Genomic DNA, 23,228 nt, shown 5'->3' on the forward strand with positions numbered 1-23,228 from the left:
TTCTGTTGAGTCTGTGGTATAAGCATGCACTTATTCAGGTAGTAGTAGGTGCTTACATTCTCTATACCTTTTGTTGTTGTGTTATCAGCTCTTTGGGCTCATGTGAGGACAGACCTCACCTCTGCTGAAAGCATGCTGAATTCACATTGACTGGATGGCAGAAACTGCATCAAGAGAAACAGATCAAGTTGGAAGTCAAAGTGAACATAGGTAAGGAACAAATCTTTCTGCATCTCAGGAGGGTAATTTTTCCTCATTCTTTCTATGGTGAGCAAATATTACAAGCAAACCAATCCTTTAAGTAATAGGGCAGATAATATGAAGGTGGGATCTCCATTGCACTTTCTTCACTCTAGAGAAGCAGCTATAGACTAAACTTATTCTAGGGAATAAATTCCAGGAAAAACAATGTAGATTTAAAAATCACTCTGTAACTTTTATTCACTTAAAAAAAAAAAAGTGCACAAGCCTTACATAATAAGTGAAGAAATGGGTCATGCTTTGGTTCATCACGGGGGAAGGGAAGGGACAAGCTGCCAGGAAGAGTAGGGCTCCTCCGGGTCTGGACAGCTCCTCTTCTTCCTCCTCCACCCCTCCCAAGGAAGAGGTGCCAGGCCTTGGCAGCTTCCTCAAACTTTCTGGAAAAGGAGTTAACGCGAGCATCAGGATTTCCTCTTTCACACTTGCTCCCCAAGGAGTGCTGTAGAAGTGAGTAATGACCTTCCCCCTGAACTTCTGACCAAGCAGAGTAATGTCACCTGTTCGTCTTCTTTTTCTTAAAATACAAAGATTTATTCTTGTTTCCCAGGTCAAAGAGACAGAAACTTTTGTTGTTTTCAATGTGGCAAAAGACATGGCAAGAATCAAAATTCCCCTTTTCTACCCTTTGTCACAAATATAGGTTTTTACTGAAATACGTGTTACTTTATCCTTAATGGCAAGTGGTCTGGTCTGTGGTGTTTGTTTGTTTCAATCAGACTGGTAAGTTACTGATCAGAAACAGTCTGTTTGGTTTGCATTACCTCTTTGGTGTCATCTAATTCTTTTGGCTTGAATATTTGCACCTAGGTAGGTGAACATACGATAGTGAAGTGATTGAACTCAAAATACAGTTTAGCAGAGATATCCAAACTTGCTGTAAATTAGTTTGCCTTGGTACTGCAGGCAATCTCAAAGCAAACAAGGTTGCATGATCACCTATGTATTAAGTGACTCTTTGGGAAGCAGAAATGGATCAGATAATTTCCAGTGCCTGAGTGCCCAGAGCTACCCGGCTGTTGGCTGGTACAACAAGATCTGAGGTGAGGTTGCAACTGAAAGAAATCCTTGGATTTGTCATGTGCCCTGCCTACAGGCAGAAGCCATGGAAAACCTGTAGCCTGGCAGTTCTGGCAAGACCTCATTGCTGGACTTGCCTGCACAGATACGAAATGCATAGACCAAGTGAGTGGGAGGGGTGGAACAGGACCGGTTCTGCTATCAAAGGACTTTTGGTAGCTTCAGGGTCAAAATTTGTGCATTACTCCATGCTTCATGAATTAGAAGGGCCCTGTTACAAGCCATGATATCTCTCCAGATTAAGATTGTGACAGGCAAGAGGAAAAGGAAGGTTTTTAACTCAAAATTGAACTTGTTTGGGAAAAAACAGTTAGCAAAATGAAATGCCTTCTGAAAGTCTCTCAATGGAACTTATATGCACAGTAAATATCAAGGATAACAAGCCATGTGCCTTAAGAGAGAAACTATTGTACAGACCTGTAAGCATAATTATACTTTGCCAGCCACTTTTGGCTTTCCACTGCCTAGTTCTTTTTTCCTTTTTCATATCTGTGATTTTATCACTTTGATCTGTTATCTGAATTTAGGAGAGATGTGTGCAGGATCATAGAATCATTAGGGCTGGAAAAGAACTCCAAGATCATCTGGTCCAACCATCCCCCTACCACCAATGTCACCCATTAAACCATGTCCCTAAGTAGCAAGACCAACCTTTCCTTAAAACGCCCTTAGGGATAGTGACTCCACCACCTCCCTGGGTAACCCGTTCCAGTGCCTGACTGCTCTTTCTGAGAAGAAATGTCTCCTCATTTCCAACCTAAACTTCCCTGGTGCAACTTGAGGCCATTCCCTTTAGTCCTTTCACTAGTTATCTGCGAGAAGAGGCCAATCCCCAGCTCACAACAACTTCCTCTCAGGATGGTAGGGGAGCTACAAGATATGTCAGGGTTGATCTTGTAGAAGGCAATTTACTCTCCTGAATGAGGACAGCATCTGAACAAGAAAAAGCTATTTACAAAGTTTTAAGTCATTCTGTCATGTACATAGTCAAGGCCGTAGATAATAAGTATTTATAGATTTCTTTTGTCTGTGACTGGATTATAGCACGGAGTGAAGAAAATGTATATGCCATTTATGAGCTGCTCATCTGATCCTAATCTAAATACCTTGCATTTGTACAGTCTTTCTCTCCAATAGTTCAGAGGCAGTGGATCCAACTGTGAAGGGCCAGTAGGATCAGACACATAGTCAGACAATTCCTGCTTTACTGTGATTCTGTGATTTAGATTTCAGTTGCTGATAAAAATCTTGCTGATTCTTTTACTTTATTGTTGAAGTAGCTTGAATGTTTCAGACTAGTCTGCCAGCCTGACTTAGCAACTTTAGAAAAGATAACGTTTCATTCCAACTAGATGAGGACACTGACCATTCTAAAGAAATAGATTTTTCTTATCTTAAAGTGGTTAGCTGAAAGATTATGAGGTTTGCATTGTTTTGTGGGAGTTGCTGGACTGGAGGTATTATTAGTTCCAGTGTTCTTTTTCACAGCTGTTGATAACAACATATTAAATCTAGGACAAAATACCATCCGCCACACATGGTTACTGGTAGTCCATCAGTAAACACCAAAAGGATAGAACTCAAAGTTTAAGTAACCATGTAAATATTGGTAAAAAGGCCACAGAAGTGCCATTCTATAAGGAAAAAATTCCCTTCTTGTGCTACCCTGATACTCCACAGTGATTTTCTGTCAGAGACACCCACTATCCTAACTGGAATCTTCACATGCTTAGAATTATGGCAGTGCTCAGTTATCTGCCCTAATCCTGAAGTCCTAGCACTGTCAGCAGATGCTTCTCCAAGCTCCTGCTAAAGGTGCTGGGGCTTAGTGCAGGGGGAGCAGTCTCCTGTTCAAGGCACTTTCAGAATCAGGGCTCGGATATGCCTGAGGCTTTCTATCAGCCTAAGTCTGGTGTTAGTGAGGAGCACGTTCTGGTTTGTATCACATATAAGTAATATCAGTTACTCCTCTGTCTAGTAATTATCTGGCTTGCCAGCACAGCTTCCCATGAAAAATCATGTGCAAGTCCTCTCTACTCATGGTGCATCAGGAATGGAGAGGTCTAAATTTGCATATGAGAAGTCATGTACCTGAACCTCTGTCATGTCATATAAAAGAGCAGGGTTAAACCTTATGTTTAGTATTTAGTTTGTGGTTAAGAACATGAAAGCCAAGAAAGCACCTATAGATCATTTTGAGGGACCTGTCAAGTCTGTAATGGTAATAGTTTTCTTTGAAAGAAAATAGCTTGTCACTGAATTAATTAGCTCTAGCTGTGCATATAGGGATATGAAGAACGTAGCTATTTTTACATCTGCTTTGTGTATCAGAATGGTGCTTCAAAACTAAACAGTATTGGGTTACAGTAATTGTTTTGGTTTTGGATTATGGCAGAAAGGATTTCAAGGCAGCGATAAAATATTTTACAAGGTTAAGGAATATTTTAGGTTGTTTTCAAATATGAAACCAGAAAGCTCCAGCTTTCCAGTAAAACACTTTATCAGTCAAGTTCATTTTTTAAAATCAGTTTACTTCCAGCTCTTCAGATAATCACAGGTATGACTGAGTAAACCAATAGGTTTTAAATGTACACCAATAGATGTCAAATGTTACGTTATCACCATAAAGTTTCAAAAAATAAAATGAAATACTGTTCTTTCTTTAATTGTATTCTCTTAAAATACAGCTTGTCTGAGTCCCAGGAATTTCCAGAGTAGTTGATTTTAAAGTTGAATGTGATTCATAAAAAATTCTTGTACTTTAATGACTCTTGATTACTTGTCAGTTGTTTGTGGTTAGAATCTGAAGCAGATGGTGATCTCATTTCCTTTAGGTATAATTCAGCTACTCAGGTTTCTTTGTTTATTTAAAATTTTGTTCCTTTTCCTTGCTGCCTACTGTATCTCTCTTATCTTTGTTATCCGTGTGGGTAGATGTAACTGAGAGTACCAGCCTAGGGGCACTGGACTCTCTCCGGATGCTTGTTGTAGTACTTGTTGTCCTGTGAGCAGCAGGAGTAGCCAGCCTTTTATCTCTGAACTAAGCCAGTGTAATCAAGAATTTACAAACTTGCTTCAATCACAACAATAAATTGCGTGCTGTTAGCTCAGCTATTTTATTACATTAGGAGAGAAAGCGATTGAAGCTTTAAAGCAGTATAACCTCTCTCCAGCATAGTTTTCCTGGATGCTGCAGCTGTACTTTTCAAAGGGACTGGCTGCTAGAAATTGACTTTTTAGTAACAAACACAGATTGAGCACCTGTGAAATCCCCTGTCATTATGCCGACTTCACTCATGTGAAGAGTAGACAGCAGCTATTTGATGAATAGTCTTTGTATACAACATTTGTTGTTCTGGTGAGCTGTCAGGATACGGTTTTGATTTTTTGTTTTTAACAGCAATGATCACATCTGAGGATTTCTTCATCAGCTTTAAGTGCACCTGTCTTTAAACCAGATTTTGTGTAGATTGAATCTCTTTAGCATTTGTAAAAATCCGTAGATTAGAAAAGTAGCCAATGTCTGAGATTTGTTGAAATTGCTTAGCTGAGACAGCTAATATCTAAAGCAAAGATTAGTCTCAACTAGAGATGTTACAACTCTGTTTGCTTTAGCTCTAGGCATATCTTTAGTTTCTAGTTAGCTGGTAGCACTGGGGAAAAGAAGATACTTAAATCTGAAGCTATAAGACAGAAAGCAAATATAGAGTGTTTTTGGTATTAAGCTGTGCTTGTCGTGGTGGTCTCAAGTTCTGAAGTAGAATACTTCTTAAGGGATTGATTGAAATCTAATATCAGAAATTTACAGAAACAGCTGGCTTAGACTATTGTTTATGCAGTGTGTCAGTCAATCAGATTCACATTCCAGAGGAAAACCAACAAACCAAAAGCAAGCCAGTTGGCAGACTTCTGGAGGAAGAAAAAAAAAAAAAAAAACAACTTACTAAAAATGGGGAAGGGAGTAAATTCTGGAGGATGAGTTCTGTAAGCTGAATTCCAGCGATGGTGTATCCAGGGAAGCAACAAACCCATAACCTGCCATGTAATACAGACCAGATGAGCAACTTGGCACTGCTCTTCTCAGCAAGAGGCTTGCATGGGAGGCTTATTTGGGATTCCATCCCTTCCTCCTCTGTCTTTGGCATTCTTACTAATGGAGGAGAAGTGCCTAAGCTAGTATGGACAGTTCCTATCTACTGTTAGGGAAGCTGTGATGTTACAGATTGTTCTGTCAAGGAACGCTAAGACTATAACAGGTGTCTTAGATAAGAGACAATTAATAGTTCCTGCTCTGAGTAGGGTGTGGCACTCCCTACCCTTAACAGTTTGGCCTCTAGCGGGGTTAAAATGCATGCCGTGTAAGTCTTATGCTTCCTAGGTAGGCTCTGGGGCTTTAATTACAGCAAGCCCTAGATGCCCAGCAGTTTGCAATGGAGTTGGGTGTATCTGCTGCTGTTCACTTAATATGTAGCTTGCCTGCAGCCCTGGCAGATGATTGTACTACAATACTTAAATGCAGAGTTGTTTTGCTTGTAGATGTCCAGATACTGTAACAGTAGGTAGCAGTATAAATTCCTGAAGTATTAAGTATCTAAGCGACAATATATGGAAAAGCAACTCTGTAATCACAGCGGTATTGACATTGGTTATGGACTATTCTAGGAAGCAGTGAAAAAGCTCTGAAGAAAAACAGAATTTAATGAGTTTACAGCTGAAGAAAGATGAAATGCAGAGCCCTGAGGGCAGTACTGCCCAGTGTGTCAGAACGGTCTCAGTACAGTTGCAAGTTACATTGCTGTTGAACAATTTAGAGGAAAGAGTTTTAATGAGAAAAATTGTTTCCTGGGTGCTGTTGAGCAACAGCATTTTTCCTACATAAGCTCCTAAAAGCTCTGTGCTGAGAAGAAAAGGGAAACAGAATTTAATGGGTGCTCTAATAATAGCATATATCTCGGGCACGCTAATAATAGTGCATATCTCTTCTCTCCCTCCCACTGCTTTGGATGTTTTGGCTATAGTCTTCCATTTTCTTTCAAGTAAGCTTCCCATAACTTATTTCTAATATAGCTACTGTGCTGCTTTACCTAATCTCTGTTTGCTGATTGTTGTTTAAAGCTTGTAGGATTTAAGTAAATATATCTTCAAAAAAAAAAAAAAAAACTTTGCTTGCTGTCACTGAGGAATTTTAGCACCCGTCCTGCATACGGTAGTAGCAGCTTTTATTGATGGACAAGGAGGACAAAAAAAAAAATGACAGAGGCTTCCGTAAGTGATAAACGTAACAGAGAAAAGCTTTCAAAACAACTTTGTCTTTGCCAAATAGGGGTTTTTCCTCAGCGTTGTTCCAAGTCTTCCAGGTGGAGTGCTGGCATATGGTGACTTAGTATCAGTACTATCAAGGTATTTCTGCCAGAAAGCAGAAATCCTTGCTTTTTCTCCCTCCTCTTTCTTCATGGCCTTTTCATGGCAATGCTGACTGCTTGTGCCATTCTGTGATTTGGGTTAGAACTGCTGAAGATGGCAGCGCTTTATTTCTTCTGAAATGTATGTGTTTTTTGAGGAAAATACTTTAAATTGGCATTGAATAATCAATTTGTGTCAATTGAATTGCAATGCATGCTCCTTTTATTCACCAAGAGGTGTCACAAGTATGCTCCCTTGTCTCTTCAGAGCAAATGGTGAGTTTTTAAAGGAAAGAAGAAGGCACAGTGTGGAACAAATTCTATGCTAATAAATCTGTAAGGCTCAGCAGCATGGTAATGTTGTAGTCATGGTCAGACAGGCAGAGTAGAAGCTGCAGGGAGGGGAAAAAAAGCAAAAAGGCAGTGCTAAGCATTGTGTGTCTTTCAGAAATTGTTGGGATTTAGTCAGAAGAAGGATTAGAAAAATGTTAACTTGTCAGAAATGGAATGAGAAATCAATAACAAATGCCCCTGTGCTGGAAGATGCTTGTGCAGGAAGAGATTTTCTACCACTTTTTTATGGACTTGCTTTTTTTTTTTTTTTTTTTTTCCCCATATGTTAAATGGACTGTGGAAGTTGGCCCCCCCAGGATGAATGTGAGAGGACAGGCCTAGAGGGCGTAGGTTATGAGGTGCTCTCAGAGTGAAAACAAATTCTGAATGGTTGACTCAGTGAAGAACAGGATAAAGGATGACTTAATGAAGGGCAATTCTATACTAGGAGCTTTTCTAAGCGCTGATGAGAGAAGCAGAATTGCATTGGTCCAGGTTTCTGGGAGGCAGAAAAGTATCGTTGCTTTCAGTGAAAGAGAAAGGAGGTGAAGGACAGTGGTTTTGGACCCAAAATGATCAGCAAAGATGGAGTTTGGTTGTAAATGAGTTTGATCTTATGAAAGATCTTATAGAAAGTGATAGCAAAGAAATGTGCAGATTTATTCACTCCAAGTGAGATACAAAATGAAGAGGGGGACAAAAGGGAACCTAAATAGAGCCATTTCAAGGCAAGTTACAATGAGTCAGAAGAATACAAAGAGGCAGTGGATGAGAGAGCTGTGGAAGATGGCTGGTGATCTGTAAAGGGAGCTGCCAAGCCCAGGAGAATGAGGGGAGAGCTCTAGCTCAGATGTGTTCTAGTGGGGTAAATTCCATTCCATGCAGAGGACAGAGAAAGACTGAAGAAAGCCTTAAGTGGAATTGGAGTAGAAACTCTATTGTTAAGTTTGTATTTGGGGAGCTCAAAAATGATCTGTGTATAATTAGCTGCAAGTACTGTGAAGACTAGATATTGTTAAGGTAGGTCAGACTATAGGAAATAATTGGATTTTCCCTCTCCACACCTGGTGAACATTCATCTGTTGTCCAGTAGGAAAGCTTGTGCCAGCCTATGTAAATTCCCCGGAGATAAATGGAAATTTCTAGTATGGTCTGTGTAACACAATTAATTAAGCGGAACTACTTCCATGAATAAGCATTACTCAGTGGGAGTAAGGAATGTCAGGATAGATCCTAGCTAGCGATATTACGCTGCACTGAATATTACTTAAAAGGAAACTAGCTTAGGGAGATCCTTGTCTTCTGTTCATTTCAATGGCATAGATCTAGGTACCAAAACACCAGATAAATCAGATCCAAACCCTCTTCTCCAAGACCGTTAGCTCAGTTGTTCCATAATGCGTTTATATTGGTCTAACAAGGATCAGCATCTGGCTCGTAATAGCTCATCACTTAAAAGTCTGTTTTCTTGTATACACAAAATGATCTAAAAAGGCCCTGGTAGAACATGTTACTGTGAAATGGATTTTCCTGGAAATCTACCTAGTTATTGTCTCTTGAGCCTCATAGATATCTCGTTTCTCTCTATTCAAGGCCTTATTCTCATCAGGAAAAGCTGGAGAATGACTCCTGCTGTAGGCCACCCGCTGTGCAGTGAGAGTTATAAACTGATCTCTTAGGTTGAAAGAGCCTGGGATGCCCATCTCTCCTTCGAGGTTACCCCAGAAAGTGGGTCTTGCTACTCACTGCCTCTTTTGTCAAGCTCTTGCTTCCTAGCAGAGATCTTGATATCCTAAGTCTGAATTGGATGCATGTGGGAAATTAAGCTCATAAGCTCAATTCCAATAAACGCATTGTATGCTACTAGGCAACTGGCTTGCTTCAGTTAGTTTTAGATGATCAACGCTATTCCTCAGCCTTTCATTCTTCCCATTGTGTGATTCATATTAAAAAAGGAATTTATCTTGGTTTTGGCAGTCTGGTGACCTATTATTAATAGGTGATTCCCAAATGCTATTCAGTGCCAGGCAGAGGGGTTTGGTTTGATTCTCAAAGTATATCACTACGTTAATGTGAGAATTCCTGGCAGTAAGGTTCCTTACACTGACAGTGCTGCACAGTTACAGTCCCACAGCTCAGTTCTAGACCAAGATAACCATGCACAATGGGGTCTGTTTTTCTGTATGCTCTCTATGGGCATGTTTGACTTTTTTTTCCCCTAGCTGTGATAAGTTCTGACAAGACTGATTCCTCAAAAAAGAGGGAGAAAATGTAGAAAGAGGAAAGACAGCATCATTTAAGGAACATGAGGAAACCACAGTTTCAGCATGTGACTTTCAAGTCTGTGTGAGCATACATAAAGTATTATAACTTAAAACAGTGTGTGGTAACTTCAAACTAGATACACAAGTAAATATAGTCTTACATATCTTCAAAAAAAAAAAAAAACTGTCAAAAATATCAGGGTTCCATAGAGCTTTGCCTACTGTATACCTTTGTAGTACATGCACTTTAAAGAAAAAAAAAATGTTTTGATTATTAATGACATGGACGTTTTCCAGAAATTTAATGCAAGTGAAAATAAGAATAGATACCTGAATACCTGGTGGAAATTTCATGTTATGAGAGGTTTTATTTTTGATTTTAGATGGGACACTGTTAGAGCTGATAGAGTCCCATGAGCCATGACTCATCAGGAGCTCCGAGGCACCTTTAATGTTACAGGTGGTTCTCTGAAGCCTGACAAGAGACTTACCTTGTGAAGCAAGAGTAACATTTAGTTTGAAGTCTTCCTAGAAAGAAAAGGAGTAGGAAAGGTCAGTGGCTTGAGATCAATATCATATTTTTTTTTCTTTTCATTTCTTAACAAAATAAGAATTTATTGCTTATAGACCCTGATTATAAGCAAATGTTTAACAATAGGAGTGTGTCCTAATCTGATACTCTGTCCCAGAGCCTCTGAACAGTAGATCAGAGAAGAATATGAAGGCAGAGCAAATATTGTACATTTACTAGTGAGGCTTGCTTGTAACTGTAACAGTGCCTTTTCTTATGTAATGAGCAAAGGCAACAGTGACCTCATAAGTGATTGCTCTTTTATAGTAATATTGCTTTCTCACTTTTGCTAAAACCTGTATTCCACAGCAAGGCAATCTTTTGTGGCATTGTGGTAGGTGGTTGAGATTCTTGCACATCAGCACTGTAGCTATAGGAAATTCCATGATAACATCAGTAGAAGCAAAAGTTTAGGGTTTATAAGAATGTTATGAATGCTGTGGATCCACTTGGGCTCTCTGTATAACCTAAAAATGATTCCCACTGCAAAAAAAAAAACATGATCCAGATCATATTGCCTGGCACACAGAACGTCATGTCTGTCATCTGAATTTGATTTGGATTTTCTAGTTTGCTGGTGGTTCTTGTCTGCATTGTTCAGGTACAGGATGAGAGGTCAGTGCTCTTAATCTGCCAAAAAAACATGACCCACCAAACCTGGTTAATTGAGCATACAAGCTAATTAAGCTTTTGGTCACTTTCAGAATTAAGAGTGACTTAGAACTGTCAATTAAAATAGAAAACTGGTATGAAAGATCGGCATCTTTGTCAGATATGCAAGTAGTCAAATGTATTGTAAATAAGCTCTCAAATGAGATTAGTTACAGCTGGGCTAGCAATGTGCAATCTAAACAGAAGCATCCATTACTTCTGTTTATGGCTTTTGCATGCATGTTCTTAGTACTTGACAAACATTTTTATAAGCACAACATGCCAAAACTTTTGGTGATGGAAATCTTAGCAGGAAGAGTCACGAAACCGTAGGAGAGTGCATAAGCTGGGGTGGGTTGCAGAAGCAGCTCTGATGTCCTGTGTACAGCTGAAATGGTGCAGCATGCAGGCATGACCTCCTGATAAACTCACTGATTCTCACTAGGAATTAACCATTTAAAAGCTTGCAGACAACAGTCTACTACTGAGAGGAAGAGACTGCTATCTTTCTTTTGCATATCATAAGACAAGTACTTATCAGTATTATTTTCCAGAGACTCATCAATAAATTGATGAGCTGGGGTAGTTGCATGTGTGTATGCAGATTAAGTTACTCATGTTATTTCTTGAAATAGTACGGGGTAAAATTCCCCCTTTGGAATTTTAAGTGTTTTAAGTGTGTAATATTGCAGTGATGTAAGAGTTGTTTATTTTGTTTGTCTGTTTCTAGAAGTGTTGCACAGCTTACGACACAGAACAAAATCCACCTCACAAACTTTTAGCTATCTTGACCTCCTGATATGGAAAAAATCCTCCTATTCAATAAGATATTCGTTCTGTTCTAAAGGGGTTCTTTGCAGTGCCGTAGAAGAACACAGTGCTAGAAGATCATAAAGATGGGCACACTGTTTTTTTCTTTTGAGAAAATTTAGTTTATCTTCGTAAGAAAAGTAAATATATATCAGATATGAAACATTACTGCATTTGCATAATTTCATTCAAAATCTTTGTATGGAATAGTGTGTTCTCATCAAGCAGTTTTCCTGTGTCCACACAAACTGTGTATGGTCTGCAGTTTTGTTGACTTAAGTTGTGAGGTTAATTCTCAGCTAACCAGCCTCTCACTCCGTCAAAATACTACAAGCAGAAACAGCGCTGCAGGAAGTGGTAATTGTGATTCAGTGAACGGCACCTTGCCCACTGAGTCAGTGTTGAGCCAGTGTCCGAATGCATTTCTGGAGTGTGGAACATAAAACTGAAGTCCTGACCACGTGTGGCCATTGAGAAACTCATTTAACTATTGACGAGAACAGGGTTATTAACCACAACATCCCAGATTCCAGACAGGGATTAACTGCAGCCTTTCCCCCACTTACTTCACTGGGAGAATTACTCCTCTCCTCCTTCCTTCTGAGCTTGTACCTTTTTCCCATAGTTAGCTTGTCACCATCCTCTAGACATGGATGGTGGAAGATGTCACAACCTAAAGTAGGTCTAAGCCATGACAGAAGGATGAGTGCCTCAGCTCAGACCTGCAGTGTGTCTCTCTGTGGGCACTGCTGGCAGTGCCAGGCTTTGCACCTGCAGTTTGCAGTCCATTGGCTTATCCCACTTGGAGATGGCTTTTAGAGAGAAGCCATCCCTGTAACCTGTCTGAGCCTTTCAGCTGGTTCACGTTACCAACTGAAGGGATGCACCGAGGCATTTGCAGTGCGCTTCCTGTCAGGACTCGTGACCCAGTAGATGTGCACAGTGACTCAGAACAGCCTCCTCTAAATGACATCTTTATTTATGGAGAGGACTTGAACAAACCTCAGCAAAGTTTACACTGCAGATGCTCTGTACGTGTGATCTTTCCTACTGGCTCTGTCATGCTGCCATTTGCACAGTATAGAATGTTCTCTATGCAATAAGTTTTGTTGTTTATATGTCAACGTTATATATATATAAAATATCAACTTTACAATTCAAGAAAAATACATCCTGAAAAAAATGTCTGACATCTTTTATGTAAATAGTAATTTATGTAAATGTGGCAGCAAATTTTGGTACCTGGACTTACAAAATGATGCCAGAAGCTGCTGTGAAAGATCGCAGCTTCAAATCTGAAATTGTCCCACAAGCAGTGCAGGTGCTGTGCTCCTGCATGTAGTTGATGTAGTGCCTAGAAGTTTGAGTCTTCCATGTTTAAGTGTTTAAAGCAATTTTTATATCCTTTTCTGATTTTCACTTTTTGTAATCATGAAACATAAAGCTGCATTTAATTAACCTTTGAGAATTGTTAGTAAGCAACATTGTAAAGCTTTTTCTAAGCCTTCTGGCATTGTTATAATCATGACTAGCTACAAATACATGGCTTGAATTCTGTAGAAGAAAGATGTGTTTTGGAGCATTTAATTAACCACTGTAATCTGTACGTACTACATCACTGACTCCTGGAGTTACGGGACTTACTATGTTAGGTAGCTCTCTTAGCCGATGGATGTAGTTGGAGTTTGAGAACATGTCAGTACCTCCATTAATGTTAAGAATATCTTTCAGATTAGATGTATCAGTTTAGCAAGATGTAGTTCAACAAGAGAGATGCCATAGCTGCTATAGTAGAAAACAGGACATAAGCATGCAAAATTCAGTCCCTTGGGCACAATAGTACAGACAGTGAACACGTCCTGGAACTGGGCTTGCGGGTTCAAGTCCTTTTGTTCTTGAAGGAGTAAATCATTCCATCAGAGTGAGGTGTAAAGAAGCTATTACTCAATATGAGGAACAGTGGTAAGGTTTCACTCTGAAGCGTTATCCTCGTGATCAAGTTCTCTTGATGTATTGAAGAACGTACTGATCACGCACAGCACACCAGTTAATCCTGGTCTCTCACCTTCCCCTTCCTTGATCTTTCCTCCACCCTTCAAAACCAAGTTTTCTATTTGATCATGAAGGAAGTGAAGGAGCCTGGATATTACCCCAGGAGAGAAAGCTAGAGGAAGGGCTGGGTCTCTTAGTCAAGTATAAGGGAGGAGAAGGAAATGGTCAGTGAAAAATAAGGTACTAAATACAGTGCTTTGGGCTAGAAATATGTTGAAAGACTTCTAAAGAAATGAGGAAAGGGAATGATATAGGCAAAGTGATTTAATCAGATGCAATTATTAACAGTTCTTCAAGTCTGTGGCCCTGTATGAGACCAACTGCCAGCAACGTAACATAGAGCACCATTTATCTCTGTGTATTGAACCAGAAATGCCATTCATTATGCAATTCCTTGTATCCCTTCTCCCTGCAGTCCACCCACATAGCAGCCTGCCCATCCGGAAGCTTACTTGTTAACCATAACTCCATTTTGATCAAAATGATGCCTTCATCTGTCATATCCTGGCTGTTGCAGCCCCTTTCTTTGTGGCTTTTCTCTCTCCCTCAGATAAAATGATTTATGCTGTTCACATTTTAACAGTTCAAAAAAACATATAACAAAAGAAGTAGATTGGGTTATATCCAGTTACCGTATTGGTATACATTGCATCTGTAGCTGGCAAGAAGTTGGGAACAAACAAAAAAGTAAATAGTTCTTGGTCTTTGTATTATGCAAACAAGCTAAAATATTTCCTTCTAGCCCATCCGAAGGTAAGCAGTTTTTCATTCAACTTTTCAAATTTTGCTTGTTCTAAGTGTTGCCTTTAGGATATTTCTTCAACTAGCAGATTTTCTGGCTGTAGTTCTGTGAGCAGCTATAGAAGCCATATAATCCACTTGTGAGCATTTTAGGGTACTGCTCTCAATTTGTAATGATGAAGAGACACAGTACTGAAAGGTAACAACTTTTAAAAGCTGTTCAGTCTGGGATGGTACTTTATACCCATATTGCAATAATGTGTAAGGTCAGAGTGTGCATGTTGGGCCGGTTGGCAAGAGTTGGGAAGAGCTCCACAGATAGTGTAGTCCCTTAGGAAGCACTCTGGCTTCCTGTTAAATTCTGCTCTTAAGGGCAAGTTTTCAAAAGTTTTCAAAAAGAGAACTGGGGGGGGGGGGAGGGTAGAGAACAAAGCCCAGCCTTGTTATTTTAAGATTTTTGAGTTGGTTGAGCTGACCATAACTTTCCTAGCCTTTGAAGAATTTGTGATACAGATACCACACTGAAGCATGAAGCAGTTACTTGTTTAAGGCTGTGCAGAAGAGTTAGTAGTTGAAGACCTAGTGGAAGGGTTTTAGATTTCCAAGTGACTAGGCAGTGACTTCTAACTTTAGCTTCAGGAAGTCTTTTTACAGGGTATCAGATTATTTTTTTTTTTAACATGGTATCAGTGAAAAATCAAGCTAACAAAGGGCATTTTCCATTCCTGTGCTAAATCTGGTTCATGAGTAGTATTTGTTCATACTTCCTGCACGCTGCCATTGCTGAGCCTCATAGGATGGTGAACAGGCAGAACTGTTTCATTTCTGATTAAGAAATGGAAGGGTGGGCTTACTTTTATCCTCTCTTGGGAACTGCAGTTTGAAAATAAAGTAGCTAATACTTTTTTTTGTTTGTTTGTTTGTTTGTTTTTTTTACTGCTTGAAAGTTCAAACACGTCAGTGGTTATTGGTTGTGAGCATTCAATGAGTTTTGAAAGGGGGTGAGTAGCAGGGACCGCTCCTTGATATCTACATGCTCTACTCTTGTTACAACTCACTTGCTTACAATGAACCTTTTTTCTTTATGCAGCCTGATCAGACATGCAAAAAAGTAGATGCTCTTTAACCTAACTGGAAGAGCTTTAGCTGCTGTACGCACAGCTCCGTGGGATGAAGATTAAGAGAGACTGAAAGTCCAATACGGAGGAGCAGCATGTATTCATCCTACCCAAAAGTTTTTTTAGGTATATCGGGGGTGTTTTCCCCATTTCCTTCAGATACATAAACAAGAACACCACACTTAGTGGCAGCAGGAAGTTTTTCTTTCACTTCTTGGGACACTAATTTTGTTCATTATTTCTTTCCTTTAGAGAACAAAGCTCTGATAGCACATTCTTGCCTAGTGAGAAAATCCTGGTGAGATGTGATTGTGATCTCATTCTCTGAAATCAGCTACTTGTTGTTTGTGAGTGCAGGATAATTTATTTTTACCGTTCCTTTTCTAGCCATGAGATGTTTTCTGAGGTAATAGCCACAGCCACCAGATGCAGATCTGTTATCCATAGTACTTGTCATCTAGCTAAATGTGCTCATATAGGAGCATCTTACCTGACTCTGCTTCACACGTTTGCCTTAACTTATCTGGAAATGCAGGGGAAATTCAATTTTGCAAGGTCACAAGTAGTCAGAGTGGAGATTAGGGGAGAGACCTGCTTCATATTCCAGTACTTGAATTCTAAGACAGAGGTTTCCTAAACTGCTCCCTGGGTTTATTACTCACTACAGGGTTTATAACTTAGTGCAGGGTCCTCATTCTGTTACTTCCATCTGTCTCAAAGAAACTCAAACCTTTTGACTTCGATCACTGTGAAAACACACAGAGCAGCTAAAAAAAAACTAAAAGAGCTCAGCCATCTCCCTTGCTGCTCTTCCTCAGGCTTCAGGGGAGATGAAAAGTCATTTTCAGACCCACTGGGTCTGTCAGCTATCAATAGGAGTACCACAAATAGCCAAGACAGGAAACATTAATTTTCTGTAGGCTTCTGGAAAGAACTGTATCTGTAGCATTACAGTCACTTATTCACATAACACTGCACTTGCCTACTGCTTTTTTTAATTGCCATAGGTTGCTGGTAAGGTGTGAATGTGAACAAGAAGTAGGCATAAGATGGCAGCTAGGAAAGAAAATAAGTGGAGGGGCAAGCTTTGTATTGAGGTGTGATTCACTCAAGATATTCCTGAAGAGTTCGTTATCTTGTGATGGTCTGTTTCATGGATAACAAGTCAAATAATTCAGAAGAGAGGATATTAAAAGTTAAACAAGTTGATTACTTCTAATATATATTGCCTCATACATATTTATTTATTTCCTTTTTGTCGTCCTTGTTTAAAAACCAAACTTTAACAATGCAAGTCCAATTTTGACTTTCTTCAAGTTAGCTTAGCAGAATTGAGTTCAGCTTCTAGGTTCCATTTTGGGATCCTCATGAACATCTGGATTCCAAACATGAGGAAAAAATATATATATATATATTTGAATTTACAAGAACTAGAAGGTGCCAGACATCCAGAAATCTGTTCAGTTTTGGAAGTAGGCAGGCAGGCCTGAGTTTCCACATTGTGAGTGTTTAGTTCACTCCAATTGTCTACTACTGAAGTGAAACATTGTGCCTGCTAAGTTTGATTGCTTTCAAGAAAAAATACTTTCACAGAAGTAATTGCAGGAAGGCTTTCTAAGAAACAATATTTTTGCTGCTGCTTGCCTGGAAAAGTAGCAGCATGATCCCAAAAGTATTATTCTGCCACACCCAGGAATAATGAGAAACAGGTCCACAGAGGTAGGCTATGGCTCTTTTCTCCACTGGACCAGTAAGATAGAACTAAACCTATTGCCAGAATGATCTGTTAGAAGAAAGGCGTGCTTTTTTAATTTACTGTTGTTTTTGAGTTTCAGAGAGATTAATAAAATAACTCTCACCTGAAAGTACAGTTTGGCTGGGTATTGCCACACAAGCAAAAATAAATGAGGCTTATCTCTCTCTTATTCATTAGATAAATTATCTGGCATTCAAGGGTCATGGGTTGAAATGACATCACATTCACACAGGGAAGAAAGAAGTTTACTCCAGGAACGTGTGGAGAGAAGGTTTTCTGTAATGGATTCGCAAGTCCTCTGATAATAGGATAACTTTTTTCAAATTAAATTGGCTGGTGTTGCATTAAAAAGCAAGGTGCACAAGATACTTTATTATTCTGTCACGGAAACTGTTTATTTTAACCCTTCCAAATGAGGCTAAATTTGCAAAGGGAGACAGTTCAGGGAATTGTAGCAGGATGAATCTATCACTAAATACCCTGCGTGTTCTTACTGCTAATCTGCAACATCTCAGGGATGACCAGCACATCTTGCTGCGTGACATTTCACAGGCATTTAGTCACATCAGACTTGAACTCCCTCTGTGTAAACATGGGGGGGTGTTTGGTTTTGTTTAGTTTTTAAAAATTTTTGAAGTATGATAAGAATACTCCAGTGAGTTGGGAATTCCCTGTGGAGTTCAAAATCATTGTTGGCTTATCTTGTAGTGCAGAACTTCAACAGACAAGAAGTTTGAATGTAAACACAGCTGAAATTAAGCTATCTTAGTTTTTAAAAATATAATTAAAAAAATAAAGGTTTGGGCTGATTTTTTAATATCCTTTAGAAATAAAATAGTAAACAAAACTATTATATTCTATACTATATTCTTTGAGTGGCTGAATAACTAAAATGGCAGTTCAAATGTGGCAAGGATGAGGTAGGAGATGCCTTCATTTGTGTGAAAATTTTAAGACAAGCAGGCTTTGGAAGAAAGGTATGTACATCTCATGCACCATATACAGTTCTTGCTAGGTTTGGCTTGTGTTAGGAAACAGGGCTATTTATGGCCAAGCCTGAAAAGAGCTGACTAGCAGTAAACGTTAATTTCACGGGATGTTACTGATTTATGCGCCTCAATGTCTCCATGTAAACTAGATCTGAAACTTCCTGTTTGTGGTTATCCATATGGGTAGCACAGTTGGGGTAGGTACTTCTAAGGTAGCCTTATATTTGGTAACAAAGCTACAGTGGAGCTGCAGCAGCATGTAGTTTTCACTGGTAGGCCTGGAGTCCCTTTTGGACATGTAGAGGTAAAGCTGCCACAGCTGTGTTCCTGGCAGTGCCAAAGATTTATGGTTAAAGCTCCTTGGGAAACACCTACACATCTGCAGTTCTGCTACTGGGCAGCCCGGTAAACAGATTCAAAAGCATAGAATAGAGGTTTGGGTAGGGTTCACAGACATCCAAGTTAAGTTACAACCATTTACAAGTGGTTTTGGGGACCGGCACCACTATTTGAAGTCTGCAGAGCTGGTGAATTTAATCTCTGGTTCTCCAGCACATCTCTTACCAAGTCTAACTCACACCCCCTGAGCAGCACTGCCCTGCTGCCTAGTGAACTGCCCACCCAATGATGCCCTAATCCAACATCCAGGTGTAAAGGTAGTGGAATGAGGTAAGTGCTGACCTGAATCATGTGTTGCCTTGTCCTATGTAACTTCTGTGTCTCAGTCTTGCAATTAGTCAAGCTGTACCTGCCTCTGCCATTCTGTGTGCTGAGGTGCGTGTAACACTGTTGGGGAGATATGACATAGCATTGTTTGTTGACTTTGTATTGCAGGAAATGTTCATTAAATCAGTCACCTGGAAGCAGAAAAGCAGGGCAGCATAAAAAAAAAAGTACCTGACTGAAGTACTATGAATTAGTCATATTTACTATAAGATGTCATACTTACAGTAGGATGTATTCCTAAGATAGGTGTCTGTGGGTGCTCTTCCCTGTGAACTGTGTGAAAGGTGCTGATGACTTGTTCATTTCCTTCCACATGGACAGTTCCTTCCTATGGATAGTTGTCTTGATACTCAACTATCTGTGTCGTCAATCCTCTGAACAGCTTATGATAATTTCCCTCAAAGATATCTTTGCATTGTCAGAGGCACATCCAGCAAAGACCATTAGCCTGTTAACTCCCCTTTCCTCAGCCCCCCATCTTGCATGTTTTTTCCTTGCCTGCTTCCCTCGTCTCATCAGGTTTTGGTAATTGTGGCAATCACGTGGTGGTTTATATACTTTTCTGGTCAGACAGCTATGGGGAGCTGCAAGTGTCATGTTATGACACTCCACAAGAATGGGGCAAAAAGGAAGGGTATCTCTGCTTCTGTCCCAGCTGAATGTTAAGTGCTGCTGACTAGGGGGGTGAGCTACAAATTTATTCACAGTAGAAACTTAGTACAAGAGTAAGGGGATCAAAATATGCAGGCCTAGTAGGCACCTTTCACCTTGCTTTGTAAGGCCAAAATTTTCTCCCATACCAAATTGTAGAAGAACTGCAGTTAAAAAAAAAAAAAAAGTGTGAAAGTTTGGAGCAGTTAAGGTTTCATGTGCATCTGTGTTTCCACCTGTCTGAACATTTTCATTTTACGTTAATTCTGCAGACAAACAGGGCAGTTCCATAAAATAGGTAATGTAAGGCATCTAACTGCTGAAGTAGAGGTAGAGCTCAGAAATGGCTCATGTTGCCAGCTGGGCTGAGAACTCAGGCACACCAAAGTTTTTGTCCCAGTGCCCCCAAAAGCATACTTCTCTTCAGTTAGAAGCTGCTGTGCACAGAAGGACTGAAGAAACTGTTGTATTGCCCAGTCTTTAATTGTATAATAAAATCAATGGAAAGATGTGATTAAGAGTACATAAACAGCTTACCTTTTTGATTTTTAGGTATTGCAAAAACAACTCAACCAGTTAGGGCTGCAAGTTCTGTTTATAGTTTCCCATGGACAAAAGACGTAGCCCAGGGCTGTGTCATCTTGACAGCTAACTTGAAAATGTACTGTGGTATTACCATATATTGTGTTAGTTGCACTGCGTTTTATAAGGAAACGATTTAGTGTGTTATAGGAAGAGACAGGCATTTCATTTTTGTTACTAATGTATGAACGTTACTTAAATAATTTGAAAAATTTCTAGAAAAATGGTAAACACTTTCTGCTGTGACGAAGTAGCTCAGTATCTGACTGGTCATTAGATTGATCTGGTCATTACGAATTGTGAGTCAAAACTTGTCCCTAGCTACACCCTCACAGCTCCACTGACGTCACAATTTGTGACCTTCGAACAGTTGCGTTTATACGTTTATAGCTACACGAGACAAATAGGAAGTGTAAAGATGGTGGCATTGTATCCCTTGCAGAATCATTAGCTGTACTACTAAGAGCTCTGATTATAAGAATACAATTAGTGGGAGGAAGCATCGGTAATAGTCACAGTTGCCAAATAGGTTTCTGTGGTCATTTGGTCAACAGGGGCTTCATTTATTTATTTTTTCAGTAGTGAAGATGGCCAAGAATGATCAGTCCCTTCAGATTTACTGGAAAGAAGGACATCCCAGTTTCCAGTAAACCTACTAAAAATTGTTTTTGAAGTATCATTTTTGTCATTCCCTTTAAGGAAAAATTGAAGTGTTTAAATGCTTCCTAGCTAGCACGTCAGCTGTTGTTTTGCCCTTCTAAGAAAAGACAAAATGGAAGATGAAATTCTTCACTCAGAGGGCAGTGAGGCAATGGAACAGGTTGCTCAGAGAGGTTGTGGATGCCTCATCCCTGGAGGTGTTCAACACCAGGTTGGATGAGGCCCTGGGCAACCTGATCTAGTGGGTGGCATCCCTGCCTGTGGCAGGAGGGTCGGAACTATATGGTATTTAAGGTCCCTTCCAACCCGAGCCATGTGATGATTCAATGAAACCCATGGCCATAAAACTGTTATGCACAGTTTAAACTGGGGGAAAAAACAACTTGCTGCTGTTGTTGCTCCCAGGTGTTTGTGAGGGATGGAAGGAAAGCCAATGGCAGGGATTGGTGTAGCTAAGTGGGTATCTTTCCCTTGCTGCCAACTGCAGCTGTCATCTTACCCTGATGCTTCCTTTAGAGGCAACCACCAGAGCACTCACATCTACTTATCTGCAACTCTGGTCATGGCTCATGTCCAGTTGTACCCAAGCAATCAGCTGCTCTAGGTACCTGCGAACAGATCATCTGTATCAAAACTAGCCCTACTGAGAAATGTAAGAAAAAGTCTCCAGGCCAAGTCTTAAAAGTTCTCCTGAATAGTAAACCATTTAGGTCAAGGCTAAAAATGACAATAGCATATTACCATTTGTGTGGGATACCTGATGTGTATTGCTTATGGCTTTATCGTTCCTGTATGCTGTACCTATCCTATATGTGTAGTGATTTAAACACCTGTCTGACACCACCGTGATAAAGAGTGAGGGTAGGTGTGTGAGGCAGTGACCAGCTCAGGATACTCCAGGCTGTTACTCCCTCACAGTTCTCACTGCCTTTGTAAGCAGGGCTGCCTGTACTCCGTGTTGTATGAACACTATGAATAAATGGTTCAGCTGTAGCAGGAGGCACCAGAAGTTTCAGTGATACTGCTTATAGGTCAGTGGGAAAACAGGATGTAAATTGCAAGTCTTTTGACTTCCAGTTGAGTGCTCGCCTTACAGGCATCTTCAATTAAATCATGAGAACATGGAAATGCACGGAGGGTGGTGGTATTTGTGACTATTCACGATGTGTTTGGTTTTAATGGCTGCATAGAGATAAATCCCTTCAGCTCTTAGTTTCTTTCAGAGAATATGAAGAGAAATGGCCTTCTTGGCAACAGGTTACAGAGTAGTTTTGAAATAAAATACAAAGAACAATAACTGCCCTTGAAATTAAGACCTCTTCAGATGGTTGTGTTTCTCTGAACTCCGTATCAGCCTTTTCTCGGATGCTCTGGGCTTGTGATTTAATGTAAATGATAACTACTTGTGTTCTTGTTGTTGCATACTCCACATTCTTTCACTGCATTTGTGTTCATTTTGTAAATACAAGCTGCTATGGGAATGCTTAATACTTATTAATTGGCAAAATATTTTTCTTCATGAAGTTAAAAATAAAGTGGCTTGTCAGTCCAAAGTATACAGTTCTCCCACAGCAGCACTGAGTACATTGCATTCCCTCACGTGCTACTGTCTTTAATGGAGTCAAAGGAGTTCTGCGTCATTCGTGGTAGACTACTTTGTGCGGGCAGTATACTTGTAAGATTAAATAAGGGACCTCAATATGTGCTGTCTGTATTGACAAATTAAAAAAAAAAAAATGAAACAAAAAAGTGAAACTCATGGCCGTGCTGAAAGATGATTGAGCCTATGATATTTATGGAATTACCTTGAGTGTATTACAGGTGATATTTTTTTTTTCAGTGGGGGTACTTCAGTTCACCCCTTTTCAAGATTGTTGATTCACATTCAGGTTTGAAGAAAAGTTGGACTTTAAGTATTTTAAGCTGACCACCAGAAAACATATCAATTTTTTTAGGTCATTTTTGGAAGCTGTTGCAATCTATTACATATTTACTAGTTTACGTCCTTCAAAAGGCACCAGTAGAATAGGATTTAGTTGTTTTAAGCATTTTAAAGATGCACAGAAAATAATGCTTTCAAAAAAAAATCACAATTGGACTAATACACCATTATTTGGTAGGAGGGCAAATGAGAAACTGAGGCATGGAAAATTCAGCTAGCTAGAGCAGTCATAAAACTGAAATCTGGAAAGAGAAAAATGCGGCGCTATCAGGAAGAATCCTAAATATTCTCCCAAATCCTTACTGTATGGATTGCTCAGCTGCAGCATCAACTCCTGTATATATCTGCTCTGTTGAAATGAAAGTTGCACGTAGTTACTTCTGTCCAGCTAGTGGATTTCAGGAGATGTATATTGGAAATTGGTAAGATTGACTTCTTCAATCTTAAAGGTGACATGTCTATCAGAAATAGTCTTTGCTATGGCATAATGTGGTGTTCATTTCTGTGGAGTTCAGCAGTTTGCATTTCATTGTCTGAGTTTGTCCATTTGAGATGTTAGAGTAAATCAGGAGATGTTTTCTTTCCACTGATATATGGCATTGGTTTTCCAGCTGCAATGTTTACTGGCTGCCAAAGATATAA

General features: G+C 39.7%; 1 long non-coding RNA gene across 1 annotated transcript in view; it reads left to right on the forward strand.

The window, feature by feature from the left end:
• Nucleotides 1–20,055, forward strand: part of LOC118168951 — a 21,045-nt gene extending 990 nt beyond the window's left edge. The window contains exons 2-3 of the long non-coding RNA XR_004751869.1: nucleotides 89–210; nucleotides 19,955–20,055. This is a non-coding gene — a long non-coding RNA (uncharacterized LOC118168951). The remainder of the gene's footprint in view (nucleotides 1–88; nucleotides 211–19,954) is intronic.
• The last annotated feature ends 3,173 nt before the right edge of the window (nucleotides 20,056–23,228 follow it).

The sequence above is a fragment of the Oxyura jamaicensis genome, chromosome 6 (genome assembly GCF_011077185.1).
Source record: "Oxyura jamaicensis isolate SHBP4307 breed ruddy duck chromosome 6, BPBGC_Ojam_1.0, whole genome shotgun sequence".
Taxonomy (NCBI): Eukaryota; Metazoa; Chordata; class Aves; order Anseriformes; family Anatidae; genus Oxyura; species Oxyura jamaicensis.